This window comes from Nannospalax galili, unplaced genomic scaffold (assembly GCF_000622305.1).
Source record: "Nannospalax galili isolate Female #2095 unplaced genomic scaffold, S.galili_v1.0 scaffold586, whole genome shotgun sequence".
Lineage (NCBI taxonomy): Eukaryota > Metazoa > Chordata > Mammalia > Rodentia > Spalacidae > Nannospalax > Nannospalax galili.
This window is the reverse complement of record NW_008355363.1, coordinates 2,851,071-2,870,371: the sequence shown is the minus strand read 5'-3', so window position 1 is coordinate 2,870,371 and position 19,301 is coordinate 2,851,071. Positions and strand designations below refer to the sequence as shown.

General features: G+C 35.4%; 1 protein-coding gene across 1 annotated transcript in view; it reads right to left on the bottom strand.

Moving 5' to 3' along the window:
- The window catches only part of Pcdh11x (protocadherin 11 X-linked), a 771,559-nt gene that overhangs the window by 356,998 nt on the left and 395,260 nt on the right, over nt 1-19,301 (bottom strand). The window lies entirely within an intron of this gene.

Sequence of the window (19,301 nt, the reverse complement as noted above, 5' to 3'; positions counted from 1 at the left end):
TATAGCAATGCAAACATTATTCAGGCAGCCTTCTGGAATGGACACAATCGAAAATTGAAATGGTAGCAGTATTTATTCTTCAGTAAGTATAAATACAAAGAGAAATACAGTAAAGATCATAAGAAAAGGGATAGTCTATATTTTCAATCTGATGGTCTCCAGGCCCAGAGGATGAAATTTTATCTGTCCTGTAAACACAAGTTAACTTTCAAAGTTGGAATCTAGGCATGTTCCCAGAGAAGTGTACACTATATTATCCAAGAAAAGAAAAGTGAACTTTTTGTCATTTCCCTTTGGATGTTTTAACCTTAAAGTGCTCATACTGTACATCTGCATCAATCAACATCAACCATTAATGGCTCAGTGTTAAAATCCAACCTGTTTGGGAAGGCATAGACTCAGGATAATGCCTGAAGTAACTGTATCCAAGATAGTGTGCTTAGATATTTTTGTCTTCATGTAATGAGCATTTATTGGGTTATTATCCCTTTATTATGAATGATGATGCTTCAGTAAAAAATTAAAATTTTAGTTATATAAGAAATAGTATGCATGCACAACGAAAATCATCCATCTTTTACCATGTCTAAAATATAGTCGTAAAAATAAGATTTAATGTTGTGTAGAATCATGGTGAATCATTTTGTTTGCTGCACTTGAAATTACTTTAAGAACAAAGTAGATTTTTAGATGTTTTATCCCCTCATTCACAAGTATTCTTAGCTTTAGTGAAACAAGAAAATATAGTAAAAATATCAGCCTTATTTCCCTTTGTGAATTAGTGAGCCTCTGAAAATTGAATGGCTTAACCTGTACTGAAGTGAGCATTTGAGGCCATGATTCCAAAATATGCCCATTACCTAAATCACTAACTTTAGAGTATTGCCTAAAGTGTCTTATTTTTGACAATATTTGAGAATTTTTATCCATGAAACATCAAAATAGATAATACTGTAATGACTAGTAAGGTGATAGTCTTGGACTTTTTGTATCATGCAGACACAATACAATGTATGATCATAAGTGTGCCCTGATGCATTTTCCCTAGGCAAACACTACAGTTAATAGAAAATATTATAGCGGTGGGCACGTAAGTTGTAAATTGACACTAGATTTTTGCCAGAAAAACTGAAAAATAATCAATGCGAGGGCTACAGGTGGTTCCACATATCAAAAAAATCCAGCAATTGTGAGCCAAAAGGAGAAAGATCTTGACTCTGAGCCTGGCATAGTCAACATAGCAAGACCTTGTGTCAAAGGAAAAAGAAATCAATATCAGAAGGGGAAATATAAGCTAAATCTAACTTCTTTTTTAATGGAGACATGAATTTTTCCCTGATTTAAAAACTCTGTGTGTGTGTGTGTGTGTGTGTGTGTGTGTGTGTGTGTGTGTGTGTGTGCATATAGTGAGCAGGGAGCTAAAAGTTAATCAGTATGCATGTTTGTTGGCTCACTTCCATAATATGCCCTATACATGCAATCTTTGATAGGTTATTAATAACTTATTTCTATGAATGGATTCATCCTCTTTCTACAACAGATGAATATTGCCCTTATGACATCTAAATTTCTAGACTAAGAGAGAAAATTAAATACAGCTGTAGAAAAGGTACACGTTTTATACTGTGCTGAGGAAGTAACCTATATTTTTAACATCAAGAAAATATTCTAGGTTTGAAGAGGTGGCACCGCAGTTAAGAGCACTGATTGCTCTAGTAGAGGACCCAAGTTAGTTAATGTTAACAAACTTCTGTAACTCCAGTTCCAGGGGATATGATGCCCACTTCTCGTCTCTGTGTGCTTGGCACAACATGGGTGTATTTACTTACATCCAGGCAAAACACACATACACATAAAATAAAAATAAATATATACATTTTTTAAAGAAAAGAACTCTCATAGTTCTAATATAATAATGCTGTCATTGTAAGTAAATCATCATTCTCATTTTACTGGGAAGAAAAATCTAAGTAAAGAAGCTTCTCAGTTTTTAAAAATATTTTATTTATTTATTTATTATTTTTATGTGTATGCGTGTATTGCCTGCATGTAGGTAAGTGCACCTGTATCATGCAATGTCTGTGGAGGACAGAAGAGGCTGTCAGATACCCTGGAACTGGAGTTACGGATAGTTCCTGGCTGCCATGTGGATGCTGGGATACGAATCCGGGTCTTCTGCAAGAACAGCCAGTGTTCTTAAATGCTAAGCCATCTCTCCAGCCCCAGAAGCTTCTCAGTTTTGAAGAGAATGTATCTACTGGATTCTAAAATTCTTATATTGCAATTTAAGCATGATGAAAATAAACTTTTTGTTCATTTTGGAGTTTGGAATAATGCTGAGCATTCAGTGTCTCCAAAAGTGTTTGGCACAAATGAGACTTTGGAGATAGATAGATAGATAGATAGATAGATAGATAGATAGATAGATAGATATTAAAAATATGGAAACATACATTTATGTCCAAATCCTGGCTATAGCATTTAATGTCTATGTTACACCAAGCAAGTTTGCACTTGGATTTTCTTAGACCCATCATCTGTAGAAGAAAAAAACAAGTTCCTGCTTCAGAATATTTGTAGGTCAAAATATGTGAGTAAATAAAGTGTTTCAAATAGTACCTAACATTTAAAAAATTCTATGCATTTTATCTACTAATAGTAGTTTTTATACTAATAGTAAATTATTATAAACTATGTGCAATTTGCATACTATACAGTGTAGTCACGTAAAATGTTAGTAAAAACTTTTCAGTATGCTCACTGATATTAGTAATATTAAGTACAGCCAATTTTAGAATATTCTTCTTACTCAAATGAATCTTTATATCATTTATCTCTTCTCCCTGTCTAATTCACCACATCATTAGAAAAGCTTTAAAAACCTAGTTTAACATCAATAAAGGTCAAAGTTATGTTTGCGTTCACAGATAATTTTCCCCTTTCTTTCCCTCTTATTTCTATTCCCTCAGATTGTTTTTAATAACCATTAATATACTTTTTAACCACAAAGCTGCTCAGGTTCTAGGTAGATGTATAGAATCATTTTGTATGTGATCTTTTGTAACTCAGTTCTTCCATGTAGTAGAATGATTTCAAGATTCATTCCTACTGTAGCAGCATGTTTTAGTAAGTGCACTCCCTTTGTTGATGTAGTACTATTCTATGGTAAAAGTTCTTCATGTTTCATTACTCATTTTTTCACTGATGGATATTTTCTTGTCCATACATTTTGGATATAAGGCATAATGTAACTGTAAACATTCAAGGATAATGTTCTATGTGAACATATGTATTACCATGGGTATATAATTTAAAGTACAAATACTAGTCATATATTAATGATGGTTAGTTGTTTGAGGAATTTACAGAGTGTTTTCCAAAGCCACTTGAAGTATTTTGTTTCCAATATTGTGTAAAGGTTCCCATTCACTACATCATTCACTACAAGGAAATTTATTCAATCTCATTCATCCTTATAATTATTCCTTCCAAATGTTTAAACATTAGAACCTGATACCAACATTCCATTTCCTTATTTTATGAGTGTGGGTCTACCTTTGCTACACTGATAGACCCATACTGATACACATATGTCGAGTGCTAATTGGAGTTTGTGTTTTTCAAAAAATAACAAGATATAAAATTGTGAGGTGGAAATACTGGGAGTGTTACAGTGAGAGATGAAGGAGGAAAATGGGGAGTGTATATGTTATAAAATTCCTAAAAGTAAATAAAAGTATTATCAATTGAAATCCAAAGCTTTATATATGTGTTTGTGTGTGTGTGTGTGCTGTGTATTTGTGTGTGTGTGTGTGTGTGTGTGTGTGTGTGTGTGTGTGTATAATCACTATAAACATCTTCAAGAGAGGGCAAGTAGAAGAAGGAATGTGAGATCGAAGAATAATGACACTGTAACTGCTTAGCAAATGATAAAGAAATTGAGAATATTAACATAAACGTAGTTTCTGCTGGATAGCTTTAGTGTCAACTTGACACACCTGGGTTGAGGGAGCCTCAACTGAAGAATTCCCTTCACTGGACTGGCCTGTGGCCATGTCCATGGGGCACCTTCTTGATTGTTGAGTGATTTGGGAGGGCCCAGTCCATTGTGGGTGATGCCACCCCTGGGCCAGTAGGCCTGTGTTGCATAAGAAAGAAGGCTGAGCATGGGCCAGAAGAGTTCCTCCATGACCTGTGCTCCAGCTCCTGCCTCCAGGTTCTTGCCCTGAGTTCCTACATTGGGCTCCCTGATGAACTGTGACCTGGAGATGTAAGCTAAATAAACCCTTTCCTCCCCAAGTTGGTAGTTGTCAGAGTGTTTGTGTATCACAGCAATGGAGAAACAAGCTAGAACATAGTTGAAATAATATTTCATAGTTATTCCATCTTTAAATATTTTTATTTTTATGTGTATTCATTTATTGCCTGCATGCAATACGTGTGCACACATGTCATGCAATACCCACAGAGGTTAGAAGAGGGTGTTGGATCCCCTGGAAATGGATTTACAGAAAGTTCTCAGCCACCATGTGAGTGCTGGGAATAGAAACCCAGGTCCTCTGCAAGAGCAGTCAGTGCTCTTAACTGCTGAGGCATCTCTGTAGCCCCATCTAAAGATGGAACATTTTATGTAACACCAGTGTAGATTGTTGAGCATTTTCCAAGATAGATCCAGTCTAAAGAAGCTAAATGAGATAAAAAATATTCTCAAGATGACCTGTGAGCAGGTTATTATAGCTGATGACAAATTTTCAGCTTCTTGGAAGGAGCCATGATTGATTTAGAACAGAAGGAAACCCATTCCCACATAATCATTTTCATTTATTCAAACTCCACTCTAGCCTTGAAACATTCCTATACTGTGAAAGTCACAAATGTAATGTGACAGACACATCTCTTTTCTGCTCGTCAGTTGAAAGAATATTTCATATTAAATTGTTTGACTTTTGCATATAGATTATTCTGTGTGTTTTTTGTCAAGGTATATACAATTGTCTCCAATATCACTTTAAATTAGAGATCATCCTAGCTTGTTGCTCTTGTACAATGAAAACTTATGACTGAAGATGAGATATAGTATTTATTAAACCTTGTAGATGTTTGTCAAAGGAATATTGATAGAGTATCAATAAGCCCCATAAATTAACTGGTCCAGACTATAAAAATGTATAGTCTATCTGTTGGAGGACCCATTTTTCCAGTCTCACTGGTCAATTACCTGGTGATAGAACCACTCCCAGGAAGGCAGGTTATGCTAAATAGATGGGCCAAATACCTGGTGTGTTAAGTAGCAGAAAATTTCTGCCTGGAACTAGCTCAGGTCCCTGCAGAACTTCCAAACCAGCCACAGCCACATAGGTCTCTGTAAGTCTGTTCCCTTTCCTGAACTCTTCAGGAAAGCCTAATTTCTCCTTTTCTTCTTCGTGCGTTTCTTACTAAACATGATTTCTCTAGGCTTTGGGCTGCCCCTAGCATCTTGTAAACATGCTTTCTCTAAGGCTTTGGGCTGCCCCTAGTATCTTGTTGTTCTTCACTTTTTCTCTAAAGCTTCCTTCTCCCAGCCATGTGGCTGAAAGTCAGCCATGTGTCTGACCTCCATGCCGGCTCTAAACCTGCATGGCTTCATGATTTTCTTTACTTCTTCCCACTATTCACCTCCTCAAGACAGTTGCCAAGATTACCAGCTTGCCTGCTCTGAGGATTTTTCTTTAAGATTCTAATAAAATTGTAAAAGCTTCTGTTTGGGTCCATTCTTAAATTCTTTTATGAATGAGACTTAGAACCCTCTAGGGGACCCTCTTTCTCCCCATTTCAATATCAAGGCTATAAAGTAATTATGAAAATGAGCAAAACAATACAAATGATCTTTCTTACTAGAAGATCTGTGTTTTTTTTTTTTTTAAGATGCAGTTAACTATTAAATTGCTTAATGGCGTGAATTACCAGTTTTTATATTAGATGATAGCATGATAAACTATATTAAATAAAAATTAAAAAGCCAGCTATCAGGTTCCTGAACAGACAAGTGGGTATTTTAAAATATTTCTGGTAGTTAATTTACATGGGTCTCATAGAAGAGCTAAAAGCCAAGATAATTCTATATAAAAATAGTTAAATCTTCAGCATTCTGGTAGTGATATCAACCTAGATTACTTCCTGTATGAATACACAGTATCTTCAGGGATTATTATATCATTGTACTGAGCTCTCGGTTGACTCTAATATATTATTCCTGTTTCAAAAACTAGCAATACTGTACTAAACTTCCATTTCTAATGCATCTTCTCTAGAATTTCAAATCATTGAAGAAAACTGAAATTCAGGATAAAGCTGATCATTTCTTCCAGTTAAATTTGTTCTTCTTTTGTACATTTATGAGTTTTCAAACCTGTCTCACAAATTGTAATAACAATGGAAATTTACTGACAGTGAAGTGGTTGCAAGGAACCTTAAACTGTGGAAAGCCCCCAAGATGTAACACGAAGAAATATGAAAAGAATGAGGAAGGTAAACAGGAATCTGCCCTGTGGTTTACTGCCTGTGTATCCACCATTGAAAACTTTGCTAACCAAACTGCTGCATTCTTTTGACCATTTGCTTATGTGTAAGTCCCACCCCCTGCTTGCATATGAATTGACCATGTATTTCCCTGCTAATTTGAGTCCAGACTGAAGCTATTAAGGCTAGATCCCAGTGTCCGTCCTTCAGCATGCATAAACGTTCTCTCCTTCACCTGGACTAGCTGTGGGTTTCCTGATTTCCAGAACTTCCCACAAAAAAAGTGAAAATAGAAATCCATATTCTTATTATTGTTAGTGATTAAGTTTGAATTTCACATAAAATGTTTCTCACCTGCCCTCCATTCTTCTTTCTCTCTCTACAAAGTTTTTGGCCCTTGTAATTAAATATGGCCTGAATCAAGCATTTGCTTAGGTAACACTTATACAGTTTTTGAATCCATCCCTAAGAATATCTTCATAAGTGATAACATTATCCTCTCCAGCCATGTGTATTTCTCTATGTTTACCTTACCACACATGAGTTCCCTCCTACTGAGCTGGCCTTAAGTACAATTAGACAACTCTTGATTAACCCCAAGACAAAAGTGACTGTAGAGCAGCTATAGCCACAGTTTGTTTGTCCAGTCATTGCTGTTTGTAAGACTTACAGTTGGGGTTACACCATGGATTACTTTTCTCCCTTGGCAGCTTGCACAGTACCCTCTGATACCTTGAGAGCTAGAGTTCAGGAAGGGACTTCCAGCTGAGTTCCAGCTCCATTGTTCCAAGTCTTTTGTCTAAAGTTTATCCTGTCTTCATCAATAAGGTCTTAACTTCAAGTTCTTTAAGGCAATCAAGGACTGTGACAACAGCCTGTGTTATTTCAGAAGACTCTTGGACTACCCTGACCAACAACTTGAAGGGAAGTTTCCTCTGCCTAGCACTGATTTTTCTTTTATAGATTCAGTCATACGCATGCACTTGTATATTTATTGTTATGTGTATTTTTCAGTAGGCCTTTGAAATAATACATCCCCCTCTAATTTCTCACATCATTAAAGTGTTATTTATTTCTCTTCTTAACTTCCCCTGTATAACACCCCCCACTCCTTCCCCAGTAAAAAATACTTTCTGCCACTTCCTCCTAGATACTACCTGTCTCTTAATCTCCCCTCTTTCTACCACCTTCTTCCACTTTATCACCATGGATCCTTTCCAATTTCTTGGCTCCTGGGGTTACACTGACCTGCAAATTTCATGGTTTTGGTTTTCTTTACCATTGTATAGCACTCCATTGTGCAAATGTTCTACATTTTCATGCAAGTATGCCTGCAATAGGATGTGTCTTATATGCCAAGGAATGGTATAACCGGATCACATGGTAGATTTATTTTTAGTGCTTTAAGAGTTCTCCATACTGATTTCCACACTGGTTGCACCAATTTTCACCCCACTAACAGTAAAGGAGGGTTAACCTTTCCCTGAATCCAAGTTAACATTTGATTTCATTTGTTCTCTTCCACTTATCCAGTGTGACTGGAGTTAGGTGAAATATTAGTTTTGATTTTAATTTCCCCAATTACTAAGGATGTTGAACACTTTCTAATGTGTTTATTAGACATTTTATGTCTTCTTTTGCAAGCCCATGGTTCAGATCCATAGCCCATTTTTTAATTGGGTCATTTGTTTTCTTGTTCCTTTGTTTTAAAGTTCTTTGTGTATTCTGGATATTAATCATCTGTCAAGTCACAGTTGGTGAAGATTTTCTCCACTCTGTGGACTTCCTCTTAACTGGTTGGTTGTTTCCTTTGCTATACATAACTTTTCAGTTTAGTGAATTGTCATATGTCAATTGTTGACCTTAATTACTGAGGGACTGATGTCTGATTTAGAAAGTCCTTTCTTGCACCTATATCTTGTAGAGTATGTTTTCTTCTTACAATTTCAGCATTCCAGGCTTTACATCAAGGTCTTTGACAAAATTCAGCCTAGACATGATAAAGTGGGCTAGAAACCTTAATCAAACCTAAAGAACTTTGGCAACTGATGGCTGCTGGGAGGGACAGAGACTCTCCTATAGGAATGGGATTCTTGGAAGTTTGTAGATAAAGATAGATATAGATACACATATATAGAGATATAGATGAAAAAGAGATTACATTAAATTCGTGGGGGGAAGGGAGAAGAGGTGTGGATAATGGAGGGTATCCCAAAAATTCAATAGAAAAATTTTAAAAAGAAATACTGTTTTGAATGAACTTTATATGCTACACCTCTTCTCATACACATATATTTTTCAGCAGACTAATTAGTCATTCAGTTGTTCATTTATCAGGCTTGTTAGTGAGTGATTTCCATGACAGATAAATCTTTGCCTAGTAGAAACTAGATTCTCCACAAGGGAACAGAGACCACAGTGTAGATCAGTATAGTAATTGTGATATCCAAACTGTGGAACCCTCCTCCTTGGCCCCCTCCCCTGGACTCCCTAGACCCTTGTCCCTCTTTAGGACTAACTGCTCTTTTCACTTCTGTAAATCACTTGGCTTGAGGGAACCAGAGGGACAAACTGCACCGTCTCCATTTTGACTGATTCCTCCATTTTGTGATGTCTCATGGTCATAGACTAGGCAAGCCTGGGCATGTCCAGGGGGCCCAGGCAAGTATGAGGCCTTATAAGGAATAAACAGGGTCCTCTAGCCCTGAAGATAACAGTCAGCACATTCCACAGCCCTGAGGGCAGCACCCACCAATGAGAGGCCTCCAAGAATGTAACCAGTCAATTCAAAAGTATGTTGGCATGCGTGGACTCTTTGGACCAATCAAAATATGATTATGTTATTCCCCTCCTCTCTTTGTTTGAAACCTATGAAAAGCTCGCCCCACCCCCTCCGCAATCTCTCAGATGGACCTACCACGTTAGTTTGATCTGAGAGTCTGAGCTTAAGTCCCAATAAAGATTCTTTTTTCTTGCATGCTCTCTGGACTCTGTGGTAATTCTTGGGGATCCATTCTCTGGGCACAACACAAACAATGTGTCCGATTTTTCATTAAGAGAGTTATACTAGCAGGGTTTTGTTTTGCTTGTTTCTTTTTTTTAATTTTATATATGTGAGTGTTTTATCTGCAAGTACATAAGTCCATGTTGTGTTTGGTTCACAAAGGCCATAAGGTGTCAGATTCCCTGAAACTGTAGCTGGTTGTTAGTTGCATGTGGGTGCTGGGAATCAAACCCTGATGCTCTGGAAAAGCAGACAGTGCTCTTAACCACTGAGCCATCTCTCCAGTCCCACATAGTCTTTAGAATAACTTGTAAATATTTAGTTACAACGTTAACAGAGATGTAAAATGAACATTAATTAAAGGTACAAGTTCATATTTACCATCGCTCAACAACAATACCTATTATGCCCCCAGAACTTCATAAAAAAAGATATAAAAGATTTAATCCTGAGTGATGAATGGAGTCTTGAATTATCAAAGGCTTACATTAAAACTGCATGAGATAGGCTCTGAGGTTTATTTAAAAAGGTATTTCATTCCCCTTCAGTTTCATCCTCCTCAGGCATCTTCACCATATTTAACAAAGTATCTAAGCTTATACATTCTTACTGCTTTGTGAAATCATCTTGGAGATTTCTGCATTTTCTTGAATTTACCATGTTGAAATGGCTATTTTCAGCTTTTAATTCAATATAAAACAGCCAAGATTCCATTTATCTCTCTGACTGGTTACTCTTCACAGAGTTCTGTAGTTAGGACAGCATTTTTTAATTGCTTATTTATCATTAGTGTTTTGGAAGACTGAGAGTTATAATGGGGGGGATTTAATTGTGGAACTTTACAAAACAACAAGTATTAATTTAACATCTTATATGTAATAGGCATAATAGTTAGGATCTTAATCTCTCAAGGTAAATTGCTTGGCTTAAAACCCCTCTTCACTGATATTAATTCTGTGACTTTAGTGACTTGGAGTAAATTGCTTAACTGCTATACAGATGTGGTGACTGAGTGTTCATCTATAAAAATACCAATAATCTTAGTAATAACATGGCAAAGTAGCTATGAATTCTATTTGAGTTAATCCAGTGTTTTGTAGTAAGCATTAAAAAATTCTGGCCATCATTATTGCCTCAATTATTTTAATGGTGGACCACTGTGTGAAGCCATGAAATACTATGAAAAACAAGGAAATATTTGCCAACTGACCAAATAAGTTACTAAAAATGCTAGAGATGATTAATTAATTGTTGATACATATGAAAATCCCATGAGTGGTTTAAAGGGTTATGAGCAGAAAACATGTTGTTTCTGAGTCCAAAGTGAATCACTACATTATGAAAATGAGTTATAGAAAACTGAATAATACTAATCTATTTTCCCTGAAACACAGGAAAATATACTTTTAAATTATTTTAATAAGATTTTTTACTTGTTTGAACCTTTCATACAATGTATTTTGATCATATTCCACCCATGCAACTTCTCTTAAATGCACTAGAAATGCTCTAATAACATCTGCTTTAATTAGGTGAAGGCCACACCAGTGGGAGCATGGATTTTTTTCTCCTTTGTTTTACTACTATGATAATTTTAATCATTTTCTTTTTTTTAAGAAAGGATATAAAATAAACATCAGTCAGCTGTGGCATATTACTAAAAAATACTCATCCTGAGGGCATCAGTTTTATCTGTAGATATTTCAGCATTGATTTTTGTTGTTGTTGTTCATCACAAAGTGGGAAACATCATATGATCTTATTATGTGATGCACAAAGCACATTTGATAAAAATCAGTATATGTAAATAATGAAAGCTCATACTGCATCAAGAATATGGAAGAGGTAAATATGACAAAATTCACTGTATGAAATTCACAAAGAATTAATAAAGAAGAAAAATTAACTTGAGCAGCACTCCTATAAATTAAATAGAATGTAAAATATAAGTTAGTAATTATCATGTTTAATGGAAAAAGTTTATGGTTTCCTCCTATAAAAAAACAAAAATGGTTGGGCATGGTGGTGGACGCCTGTAGTCCCAGCACTTGGGAGGCAGAGGCAGGTGGATCTTTGTGAGTTCAAGGCTAGCCTGGTCTACATAATGAGTTCCAGGACAGCTCGGGCTATAGGGAGACCATGTCTCAAAAAGACCAAAAAAAAAAAAAAAAAAAAAAAAAAAAAAAGAAAGAAAAAGCAAAAATGTTCACATTCAGCACTCATCTTCAATATAGGACTAGATATAAGGAAAGAAATAGAAATGAAAGATATATAAAATAGGACTTAATAAACAAACTACCTCTATATGTCATTTGTCTCCTTAAAAAAAAATCCATCATTATATGCCACAAAATAAAACCTTCTCAGAAGTAGTGAATTTAGTGATGATACCAGATATAAGATTAACACACTCAAATCAATTACATTTTTTTTTTGGTCTTTTTGAGACAGGGTCTCCCTGTAGACCCAGCTGACCTGGATTTGCTGTGGAGACCAGGCTGGCCTCAAACTCAGAGATCCACCTGCCTCTGCCTCCTGAGTGCTGGGATTAAAGGCATGTGCCACCATGCCCTGCCAATTACATTTTTTATATGAAAAATAAACATGAAATTTTAAATATGTTGTTATTTGTGATTGCACTTGAAATAAAATGATCAGTTATATATCTACCCAAACACAAGAATCTTAGGTTGAAAAATACAAACTAAAACACTTGCAAGTACACATATGACAGGGTACTCATGTTTACAATATACAAAGAACTCAAAAAATTAAATATCAAGCAAAGAAACCACCCAAATAAAAATGATCTATGGAACTGAGCAGAGAGTTCTAAAATGAAGAAATACAAATACATTATCATAGATAGATATACAACACATAGATAATAATAGATAGCCATCAGGAATTTGTAGATTACAATTACTGTTAGATTCCTCCTCACTCTAGTCAGAATACCAATAACCAAGAACACAGATGAAAACAAATGCTCATATGGATGCAGAGGAAAAAGGAACACTGTTCTTGTGAATGCAAAGTGGTGTAGTCACTATAGAAACCAGTATTAAAAAAATCATAAAAGACTCAAATAAAACTACCATGTGTCACACTTCTATCACTCCTGGGCATATACCAAGAAGATACTATGTAATATCAGAGATACTTGCACATCTGTGTTCACTGCTTCTCTACTCACAATACCTATAAAATGGAATCAGTCTAGATACACATTAACTTATAAATAAATCTATAAAGAAAATGTGATATATACATATATACACAATGAAATTTTATTTAGATATAAAGAAAAATAAAGTAATGTAATTTATAGTAAAATGGGTGGAACTGGAAAAAGTTACACTGAATGAGGTAACCCATGTCAAGAGACTCAAACACAGTATTTTATCTTTCATGTGTAGATCATAGCTCTGAAGTTTTAGATTTATTACTTTAGTTTGAAATGTCTATAGAGGCCTGGAATGGAGAATGAAGCCATAAGGGAAGAATATACCATATGGGGCATGGAGATGATAGAATACCTGTGAAATGAAAATAGTGGGAAGAAATCAGAAGAAACAGTGGATGTGGCAAAATTTAAACAAGGACGGGAATGAAAAATGGGGGAAATGAGGGGACCTTGACAGAGGGTTAACCAAAACTAAGAGTGCATGAAAAGGCCACATTTATGCATATTACTATATAAGAAAAATTTTACAAATCAGAATTTAATATTGAGTTTAAACAGAGGTATCATGGATGTGCAGATAATCCTGATCCTAGAAGTCATGACTATTAAACCAAAATCCAAGTACCAGGAAGGCCCAAGATGCCCTCCCCAATCCATACAGGTTATGGCCATTGCTCTTAGTTGCCTACCAGAACTGGAGGATAAGATCATATTGCTGAACACACCACACAACTTAGGTCAAGAACAAAAATAAATCATGCTTCAACTAAGTCAGAATTTTCCTACCTGGAGGCTAATATTCACAATCCCCAAAACTATTATGTAGACAGCTAGTGGAGAAGAGCCAGGAACAGGCTTCCAAGGTTTGGACCTTGAATGCTACAGTACCAGACTGCCATGTAAGATATGTCTACTGTTCTAATAGTGGCAATACTGTTATAGCAGTAACCAACTGATTTCTGCTTGTATCTGTGGCATACTCCACAGGAGGGAGCTCATGAATGGCACCTTGGAATCAGTCACAGACCCATGGCTTAGGAGTTCATAGTCACTGAAGTGAATCTAATACTTTTGTTTTTCTAAATAAGCATGGTTTCAAACTGCCTTCTAAATATTTATGTTTATTTATAATATGTTCCTCTCAGCTTTGATAAAAGAAGCTTCTTTGTGTAGTGAATTATTCTTAATTCAAAGACTCCTGGCTGGTTCAAGTTCTGAGAAGCGCATCTGGTTAATGATAAGCCTAAGAAAGAACACATATATGACTTACTTCAAGGTTCATGGAAGATCTTAGAGGATGGGGCAAAAAGAATGTAAGAGCCAGATGATGGGAGAAAGAGCTGTGAAACATTCTTACTGGCAGAACATGACTATGATACTCATGAACTCATAGGAACTGCAATTTCTTTAGGATCTTCATTTGACTAAGCTCTGAACCATTAAGTCATAGATGAGTAAGGGTCCCTTGAGGCTCTGATCTACCCAGGGGTGCTCAAAGCTGCTAAGGTTTTTTGGAGGAAGCTAAAGTTAGTTTTCAGTGGTGTAGCCACTGGTGAGTTACCATGCTTCAGTGGATAACCACATGGGTAGCCCAGTTTTCAAGGTCAGTAAAAATACTATTCAAACTGAAAGACATGTAAATGGGTTGAGAACTTGGTGGGAGGAGGGGTTTGGTAGTGTTATAAGGAAGGTAAGTGAGGGTGAAGGAAAGAGTGTGAGAAGAATGTAATATATGCATGTATGAAAATGTCAAAGAATAAGCTGGGTGTGGTGGCGCATACCTTTAATCCCAGCACTTGGGAGGCAGAGGCAGACAGATCTTTCTGAGTTTAAGGGCAGCCTGGTCTACATAGAGAGTTCCAGGCCAGCTGAGGCTACATAGAGACCTTGTCTCAAAGATCTCAAAAACCAAAAAAAAAAAAGAAATAAAATAAAAATCAAAGAATAAATTAATAAAGCATAGAAACTAAATAAATAAATCTAGGAAGACCTAAATGAATAAGCTCTGCTGACTTATGATTAGAAACATCCCCATAATTAGTGTTGTTTGTACTTCCCAAATTGATCTAACTCTTTAATGAAACTCCCTTCAAATTCCCAGAAATGCTTCTGGACAGGACTTTGAAGAGCTAAATAATTTTGAAAAAAAAAGGATAAAAATCAAAAGAATCACTCTATCTGACTTTAGAATCTACTTATATCTACTATCAAGTTACTGAAAGGGGATAGAAATGTAGATCGTTGGAAATGAAAAGACAGGCAAGAAGTAACTTATTTTTGAAAATGATGTAAGAAATATCAGTGAAACAATAGGTACTCTAGTGAGTGTTTCAGAAATACTACCATCTAATGGTAAAGTAATGAATACCGTCCTAAACTTCACAAGTTCAACCAGATTAATTCAAAATAGACATTATCTTGAAGGAAAGATGTTTATTTCTAAAACATCTACAAACATGTAAATTTTTTTTCAACATTTAAGGCTAGACAAAAAATTTTATAATCTTCAAATGTAAAACTGATAAAACAGATTTCATCCAAATTTTAAAATTTTGCATGGTTAGATTCTGTCTATGGACTGGTAGAAAGTAATTGTAATCAGAATATACAAAAGATTGTTGCAACTTCACAATAATAAAAATTAAGAATATTACATATGGATCACAGAAAATAGGCATTCGAAAATGAACTGCAGTTCCAGCAAGGATGATACAACAGATGGTAAATATGCACATTAAAGCCTAATTTGTGCTAGGACTATTGTTCAGTGGTAGACTTTAGCATTCACTAGGTTTGGAGTTTGATTTCCAGCACCACATAAAACAAATGAGCAAAATATTTCATTAGGCATTAGGAAAATGCACATTTAAACCACAGTGGTATAATCCTTTACAGCGATAAGGAACATCAACATTTATCAAAAAACAACTAACAACATCAAATGCTGGAGAGTCTACGGGGAACCTGGATCTCTCACATCTTTTGCCAATGACAATAAAAAATGGTATCGACATTCTTGCAAATAGTTTGACAGTTTTAAACCTAAACATGAGGCTCAGAAATGGCACTTTCAGACATGCATATCAAAGAAATTAAAAATCCACCTTGTACTCACACAGAAACTTAACAAAGTAATATTCATAGCCTTTTTCATATTAGCCCAAGTACTGGAAACAGTCAAAATATCTTTCAACATTTAAGTGCTTATATGATGTGCAATACTGATGTATGATGCAATATTATCTAGCAATTAAAGGAAGTGGACAATAGATTCATCAATATTATCTAGCAATTAAAGGAAGTGGACAATTGATACAGCTTGGGAGAAACCTCCAGAGAATAACCCTGAATGAAAACAAAACAACAACAACAAAGAGACCTCGAAGGTTATATATTATATAATTTCACTCTTCAAACCTGAGTATTATAAAAGCTGAGAACATGTAAGTGGATGCTTGCCACAGGTAAGGCATTAGGAGGAATAGAGGGATGAAAATGAGCACTGTTAAAAGAACACAACAGAGGCTGGAGGATGGCTCAGCGGTTAAGAACACTGGGTGTTCTTGCAGAAGACCTGGGTTCGAATCCAAGCACCCACATGGCAGCTAACAACTGTCTGCAACTCCAGTTCCGGGCGATCTGACAGCCTCTTCTGTCATCTGCCAGCATTGCACAATATGGGTGCGCTTACCTACATGAAGGCAATACACGCACACACATAAAATAATAAAATAAAAATATAAGAAATAAAATATTTAAAAAAGCACACAACAGAAAAGATCCTCATTTTGGTGATGGCACTACTCAGTAATTTGTGCTGTCAGATTGATGAGCATGCTTATATGCTAAAAATTGTGAAACAGATACACAGAAACAAGTAAGTGTTAGTGAGTTAGAGGATTTTTTTCAATTCACTATCCCGGTTGTAGTATTACAGTACAGTCTTGCGAGATATTCTGACATACGTTAAAAGTGCAGGAAAAATCTCTGTACTATCTGTGACAACTTCATGTAATTCTAGAATTATTACCACAAAAATTACAAGGGTAAGTAAACCATCTTCATTTCAAAAGAAATTATCCTGCTGTGTGCCTGCACAAGACTGAACTATGAACAACTGATAACCGATCAAGGAGGGGCTTAAGGATCCCTACCTCCCCATACATAGTAATTGGGTACTGATAGAATATGAAGGAGGGCTAGCCATTTTCTTAACTTGTGTACCCACTCAGAAACCTGTCAAGATCCAGCAGCTCTAAACACATGTTCACACACACATGAACCCAGTTAAACTCAGTGAATGTAAACACACACACACACACACACACACACACACACACACACACACGTAAACAAAACAATAAAATTAAAGAATGTGGGAAGGGGAATGACAGGGAGAAGGCTGGGTAATAGGGATAGGAGGAATGTAAGAGGGGTATATAATAATCAAAGTGTATGTTATGCATGTATGAAATTGTCAAAGAACAAATTCAGTAAATTTTTAAAAGAAATTATTCAAGAAAAAAATGAATTTTAGAGCACTAACATATTGCCATATCTAGGAAATATATAAGTTAGCAGGATCCATTTTTTATGGTGTAACAGAGAGCAAGTAAGATGGATATCTATATATTTTTTTAAATGATTTATTTAATAACAACATACTTAGAAGAAGCATATCATTACAACACAATTGACATATTCAATAACGAGGTAGGATGCATCTCTTTCAAAATTGGCTGTAAATTTTTAGGTTTACAGTTGAATTATTACGAGAACCTTGAGAGTGAGTAGGAAGGATGGACTGGCAGGTTGGCAAGCTGGCAGGCTAGTAGGTGAGGTGACTAAGCAGTCAGATATTCCTGATCAGGGCCAGTTTGGGGGGAAGAGATGACCTGCTCCTGCTGTGAGAACCCTGCTGAACAGAGAGTTCTCAAAAGAAGAAGTAAAGATGGCTAAGAAGCATCTTAAAAGATGTTCAACGTCACTAATAATTGGGGAAATGCAAATTAAAACTACTTTAAGATTTCATCTTACCCCAGTCAAACTGGCTTAGATCAAGAAACAAATCATAACAAATGTTGGAGAGGATGTGGGGAAAGGGGAACACTCATCCACTGGTGGTGGGGCTGGAAACTTATTCAACCCCTATGGAAAGCAGTGTAGAGAACCCTTAAAAAACTAAAAATGAACCTATTTGACTCAGTTATACCTCTCCTTGGCATATACCCAAAGAACTCATCCTATTGCAGAGATACCTGTACATCCATGTTTGTTGCTGCTCTTTTCACAATAGCTAAGAGATGGAAGCAACCTAGGTGTCCCTCAATTGATGAGTGGATAATGAAAATGTGGATATCTATATTTTACAGCGTTAACAGAGATTCAGCTTTCAGTAGCTCAATCTTTTTTAATTCTCATTGGTTTTAAAGAACTGACAAAGGATTATAAAATCATAAAAATGAGAAAGGTCTAGCCAGGAAATTAGAGATCTAGGCAAGACAGTGATTACGTTCAGACTCCTTTGCATCATAACCTTTCTAAGTGTCATTAGTGGCACGTTGAATTAGCTATATTGTGAAGAACACATTCATTTTCATAAGGTATTACACATTTCATTGTTATCACATTTATTCAATTAATTCTTAGTTTTCAGTTTCAACACACACATGCACACACACACACAAACACACACACACACATATCCACAGGTGTTTAGAACTATTCTCTCTTGTATTTGTCCTCAATAAACATCAAATTCAACAGATATTATTTATTGCATATTATAAAGTTAAGAACACTTGATGCTCTTGAAGAGGACTTTGGAGCACTTACATACATGCAACCAAAACACATAAAATAAAAATAAATCAATAAAATACATTTTAAGTACTTATAGAAAAAAGTTATCTTTATTTCTCTTCTACATCCATACTGATATTTATTTTCAAATTTATACTAATACTACTGTTGATAGAAAGTAACACATGCCATGAAAGTTACAATGTTACAAGGTATATATTATTCCCATTTGTAATTTATCTCTTTGCACAATGGACTTTAAATTTATGGTCTATATAACACTGACCATATACATTATTGCTAGAGTACTAATATACTCCAATACAGCATACATACATGAATATAAGAGACATATTTTAATTTAAATCTTGATGCATCAGTGAAAAGCAAAATTCCTTTTGGATAACAGAATAAATATTAAATACAGCACACAGGAACTTTATCTTCTTCCTGGATCAATATTTAAGATACAATCCACTCATTTTGTGCACATTTCTTGGAAATTCCAATATATGATACACAAAAGGAAAATAAATGCATGGGAAATAAATGACAGATGGAAATAAAGACGAATGAGGTGAAATAAAATGAAATGGCTCGTTTAAAGATAAATAAAACATTTTACGGCATGCAGAAAAATTTGTATATATAAAACTAAAACGATACAATCCACTCATTTTGTGCACATTTCTTGGAAATTCCAATATATGATACACAAAAGGAAAATAAATGCATGGGAAATAAATGACAGATGGAAATAAAGACGAATGAGGTGAAATAAAATGAAATGGCTCGTTTAAATTAAAATAT